Here is a 6,813-nt window from a genome sequence, read left to right as displayed (position 1 = left end):
CTGGTATAGAGGTCCTGGATGGTAGGAAGCTTGGCCCCAGTGATGTACTGGTCAGTAAACACTACCCTCTGTAGTGCCTTGCGGTCGGAGGCCAAGCAGTTGCCATACCAGGCAGTGATGCAACCCGAATTTAGTGTATATGGCTGTATATATAATACAACTGAACCTGCTTCATGTGTTTGTGCTATAAGCTCCCTAAGGCATTGTTGATCAGTATTATCATCATAACAGGGTTACAACAACAAGCTGCTTAATGTTTGTGCATACATACAAATAAAATTCCTATTAAAATGAACAACTAAATGCTCAGTGAATGGACTTGTTTTGATTAAACACCTTAAATGTATGCACGTACACACACAGACACAGGCAAGCACACACCCAAGCACGTACACACACACACACACACACTGGCAGGCAGGCAGGGATGAGTAGTGAAAACTATTCAGAGAGTCACAGGCTCATGATCAGACTATTAGAGGGCCAAGGGCTAAAGTCAGCAAGAGGGCACCCCAAACACAACTGTTTCCACATAACAAAACCCATGATCACAGAACATCAGCCCTTACACACACACAGACACACACACACACAGACACACACACTATAACTCTACCTATAGTGAACACTTCTTTATGAGATACAGCCATCACAACACTGCAAACTGTCTATTGATGAGAAGATGAATTAGAGTTCAAAAACTGCTACAAAATCATAATTTAGTATGTTTGGTGGAGAGGGTTTTACCTCATTCTAAGGTTAGATGTATTACCCTCATCATTAGCACTAATAGGCTACATGAGATAGCCACTTTACGGATGTATTCTGTTGGCTTATAGGTCACCAGAGCACTCAAAGCCCCAACCTGTTAACACAGTAGCTAAATAAATTAGTTAGGCAGCTATTACTCCGGAGTGTGAGAGCAAAATGTCAACAGGATATGTTAGGTCTGCGTAATACACGGATTAATTCAACCTATCATGCAAATAGGGCCGACAAAGTTTGTCATAAGCAGGTTGAAATAAAATAGGAAACTTGGGGACTGCATTTATCAAGTGTTACCACCATGTGAGAAATACAGGTTCGGTCTCTTGGGGAAGATGTGTTGCCAAATGTAAAATAAGTTAAGAACACATTTGTATTTACAATGAGGGCCCAGGAACAGTGGGTTAACTGCCTTGATCAGGGGCAGAACGACAGATTTTTAACTTGTCGGTTTACGGATTCGATCAAGCAACCCTTCGCTTACTACTGGCCCAGCGCTCTAACAACTAGACTACCTGCCGCCGATGTGTGGCGTGTCCCTGACTGTTGTACTTAATAAAATTATGATTTATTTACAAAGGATATTCAGAACAACAACACCACAACACACAACACAGCAGAAAATACTGTAATATTATCATTGTTCAAACCGAGTGCTGGCTATGAATGGAGGGATCTGCAAGGATCTGCGCGCCCCTATTAGGCCCGAATAGGTAGGACTTTACAAGCCAAAGAAACGAATATTGATATGTTTATCAAATAGCTCAAGAAGAAGTTTGATAAATAGTAAACTACATTTTAGTGGATCCTATTTATAAAGCCTTAACTGGGGCCATAATGGAGTAATTAGTTGTATATCACGTTGGATGTTATTGGACACTGGTCGGCTGAATGAATAAGCCAATGTTTATGCCTGGTCTGATTCGAAATACAACGAAGAGTAATTTTCTGTTTCGATGTTTGAGTGGGTGAGGCGGCAGGGAGAGGAGTGGTCTTGACTTTCAACCACCGGAGCTCCACGGGAGATGGGGATGTCCAGGTACAACATGGTGTTTATGTACTCTCAAAAGTGTATCAAAGCTCAGATCCATGGAAATAAAAGAAAAGTGAAACAAAACAAGCATTCGACCGCATAAAGTAAAGTATGAACAAGGCAAACAGGTGAGTCTTTGTTAAGGTGCTTGAGGTAGATCGATATCTCGGCTTGCAAGTCCGGATTCTTGCCCGTTTTCCTCCAGCACTTTCCATATCAGTTTACGGTTTGTAGACAGACTGTCGCCACACCTCACTGACAGACAACCTGCCTCACAACCCAAGAGACGGAATAAAAAATACGTCTCCATTCTTTTTCAGGGGTGAAAAGAAAAGTGGATGAGGAGCTGAGAACTGAGTCCAATATCTGAAAAACATTTTAGAATTGAATACAGCAGCAATCTAATGATGTTTGTTTGTTGTTTTCGGCTTAACCCCACTAGAGCAGACTGTTTCGTCAGGGGAGAATAATCCATTCCATTATCTCTCTACACGCAACAAGTGAAGAAATTAGTCAGCGCTGCACATGTGGAACCGGTATATGAATAATTGTATGCAATCTAATTTCCAACTAATTATCACAAGCGAGCTGAACAAAAAAAGTGCGAAAGCAAGGGCCTAAAATGTAATCCTATATAATCGTATGACACGTTTAAATGTCCAACACATCATGGAAGTGTTTAACAGATTACATCTATTTGAACACACATAGGCCACAGGAGTAGTAGTATTTATTGATTTTTATTGATTTTGAGTTTTTCCTAGTCACCGTGCTTCTACACCTGCATTGCTTGCTGTTTGGGGTTTTAGGCTGGGTTTCTGTACAGCACTTTGAGATATCATCTGATGTACGAAGGGCTATACAATTGATTTGATTTGATGTCCTCTCTTGATATCAAAATTCTCATTTTCATTGCGAGTGTAATCTCCCGTGGGCAGATTCTGCGTGTAGCATTTGACCAAATTACGCGAGGTTTTACTTCTGGTTTATAGAGATGATGGAGAATGCATCAAAGCACCACTCACTCTCTAGGCACAGGTTTAAAGTTGAAAGTGTCTCAATTATTTGCTCTTTAAAGTAATTTGTTCAATAGATCTGACATAATCCAGGCACTATCAACAAGCCACAGTTGATGACCATGGAAATGATATAGGCATATTGACAACTCGGCTTAATGATGGGCCATGCATTGGCAATATGACACTATAAAATGCCTGTAGTCTATTACACCTACTTTAACTATTGCGACTGGCCCATCACTGCGACTAGGCTAGCTGATCAAGATTATTCATGATTTTAGTTGTTCAGCATAAGAGACCGACATCGCTACCCCATTAAAGGTGCAGTCAGTAGGCTATGCTTTTCACATACCAAATACCTATATAGTGATACAAACAGTATATATTTATAACACCATTTGAAGGTTAAAAAAAATGTAATATTTGTTCAAAGTAGGCCTATGCCTGCTGCAGACTTACCCCCCGGCAGCATATTGACTTATTGGAACTCTTGTTCTCAGTGAGAAGGTTACGACAATAGTTTGGGTTGGGGTAGCATATAAACCGGTTTAGTTGCTATTATTTTCCAAATATCATTTTACAGCGCATGAGGATCTAACACCAGACAACGTGCTAGAGAGCATTTCATCGACAACAACTGCTACTATCAAGCTGCGGCATAACTATACCAGTAACACAAGTCCTGCCACACTATACTACTAGCCAACTACTACAGATGTAGGATCTTAATTTGACCCAGTTTGCTACAGCAGGAAAATAATCCTACAGCAAGAGGAAATGTGAATTATAATGCGGACATTTTTTTGTAGGGGTTGATACATTTTTCGTTAGGGCAAATCAGGTCTGATATTTTAAAAATTAAATGACAAACTTTGGTAGCCTTTTTAAACATTGAATACAGTACAACAGGATGATCAAATTAAGCTACTGCATCATCATCATCATCGTCGACATAATACACATTGTTGTTATATTATTAGATGTCACTAATGTTCATGTTAAAAGTCACCAGAAAATAAACATTGCAACAAAAAAAAGAAAATCATGCTCTTTCTCACACGCGTTGACAAACCAAAATTATAAACTAGGCCTCCACATTGAAATATAAGATACTGAAATTAAAACTACACATTGAATGACTTTAGCTAATATCGCAATGCCTATGTCTTCAATAAATCGACAATATTATTTCGCCTATGTTTTTCTGTAGCCTACATTCTTGAAAATATAAATGTTCACCACAATGCTTTGTGGCCCCGAGGGTATCTAGATACATGAAACCTTCAAATGAGTGAATCCAAGCCGTGGCTTGAATATGCTGTAGTACTGATGGGTAGGCTATATACCCAGGTGCCTGATGGGTAGAACTATTACTATTATATTTAGTAGTGGAGTAATAATAATACACAATCCTATTGGACGATAGCCGAATAATAAATACATTAAAATACATTTGGTAATTATTATTGTTCATTACAAAAATGATTTTTATTTTGTATTTTTTTTAGTATTAATATACACAATCATCAGCTATAGAAAATAGATTTGGGTTGTCTTCACCCAGGTGGTGTCCCCTTCTGTGATCACCTCTAACAGACAAACGTTGGACAAACGTTGGTTTAAACCATGCCGTCTCTAGAAAGAAAACTCTCTGAAATAGGCTTTGGGCCTCTATTGAATGAATACAACTCTGCGGGGTTATGTCAACGGGCCTGGCCATGTACAGCCCTATGCGTCAAGCGTTGGTAAATTGTAGAATAGTTCTCCAAAATAGCTCTCACGCATCATAGGCTTAATTGTTCTTCAAGTCTGTCCATCATTTTATTCGCAGTCAGTTGGGGAGTTCTAGGCGCAGTTGGGGATTTTTCACAGATTATGGTTATAATTTGGTCGCACTGCTAAATGTTTTAGATTTAGGTAGCCTAGATATAGTACAGCGTTATAAACAACAGCAACAGTGAACGTTAGTGCAGCTTACTATATAAAAAGTTGCTATGATGCACGTACTACATAAAATTTGAGCAAACAATAAACGTTGAGCACCAGCACCATGAGGTTGTGCGTGACAAGTTGTCTCAGGTGAGCGCGCAGCTTGATCAATCAAATTACATGAATAACGTCTCAATATCAAAACTCACTGACAAGCAGCCTCCAACAGTCCTCAACAATGCATCAACTTGTAGTAAATTCGTCTATGGGCCTAAACGAACCATAAAATCAGCCATTTTGGTACTTTATGAATATGTAAATTAGGCCAGATAGGCTAAGTGGGAAGCTTGATTTAGGATACATATACACTGTTTCAACCTAATATTACTAGGAGACGAAGCAGGATTTTTTTATTTGTGATTTAGTAGACGCTCTTGTGCAGAACGACTTACAGTAGAGCATACATTTTCATACTTGTCTTCCGAATTGAACCTAAAACTCTTGCGTTGTAAGAGCCATACTCTACCAACTGAGCCACACTGGACCTGGTGTGCCATGAACCAAGAGGTTGTCAGTTCAAATCCCAGGTGAGGACACGTTGAATAATAATTACTCTATAAATGAACATGCACAATGTAATCATGTATGTCAACGTGTGTCAAAAATGTAAGTGGAAAACATTATATGTTAAAAGTACTGTGTAAGTGTAATCAACTCGAGCAAACACATTTTAAATTGACTGAAGTTTTCTCAAATTGGAGCTAAGTTTGGCCAACAATTATTTTGTTTTGTTCAGGTAACACTTGGACCGAAAAGTATATCGATCCAGTTACTTAATGTATGTTTATTTTATTTTAATTTTGACATGTTTTTTTTACAGCCAAAAGACGGATCCTCCCATTGTTCTAATTTCCTCAAAACAGAAGTAAAACAATACTTCCGTGTTTGTGGATGAATCTGCTTGTTGACCAACTCATCAAACGGTGTTATACGCAACCGCATTATGTTCCCCAATGGGCATACCCATACAGGCGATTACTCAAACATACAAACATATTGGTCATAGGATACTAACCTGCCGGCGGCGAACATCACACACACACACACACACACACACACACACACACACACACACACACACACAGTGTTGCAGTTTTCTGTCACTGTCGCCTATCAAACAGGCCTATCCTTAATACTTTTTTTTGCATTATTTTAAGCATCTGAAATTATAATAGTTAATTACTTTACAACAACCAAAACCGCACACACACACAATCATTTATTTTGTCAGCTTTACACTGACTTTACACTGACGTTTGTTTATTCCACGTGTAACTCTGTGTTGTTGTTTTAGTCGCCCTGCTCTGCTTTATCTTGGCCAGGTCGCAGTTGTAAATGAGAACTTGTTCTCAACTGGCCTACCTGATTAAATAAAGGTGAAATATATATATATATATGTATATATTTTAAAGATCCAGCGCCATTTATGTATTTTGACATAGCATATAACTAACTAAAGGACTGGGGGAGAAAATGAAATCACACGTTGTTTCATTCATTACTAAAACAACGGCCCATTATTTAGTTACTATGTAAGAATTCATCCTCTTGTCAACAAAAAAAAGCTAACAATTATTATTTTTTTAAACATAACTATATTTTTAGGGAGAGATGCACTCTCACAGAACATAATAATAATGGTGATTAAAATGCATTATCAAAACAAATAGACCCAGTAGCCCTTCGTCTAGACCGGCTAGCCTACTCCTTTCTGTAATCTATAAATTATTGAAAGAAAGCGCTCGAGCATGAGGCTAGAAATAACCCAAAATAGAGCACACTCGGCTTAAGAAAATATTGATATGTCATATGATTGGGAGGATTGGGCCCCTGTGTATTTGATCTGTAGTTTCACGGGAAGTAGAAGTAAATTGAAATGACACGACTTTGCACTTAAACAATCGGATTTCGTCAGGGTATGGGTTGTTTGTTTAACCCGACAGCTCGGTGGAACAAGTCGCACGCTTTACACACTCATTAAAACGATTATTCACGATCTGTCGAATG

This window comes from Oncorhynchus mykiss, chromosome 25, assembly GCF_013265735.2.
Source record: "Oncorhynchus mykiss isolate Arlee chromosome 25, USDA_OmykA_1.1, whole genome shotgun sequence".
NCBI lineage: Eukaryota > Metazoa > Chordata > Actinopteri > Salmoniformes > Salmonidae > Oncorhynchus > Oncorhynchus mykiss.
Note: the sequence above shows the minus strand (reverse complement) of the source record.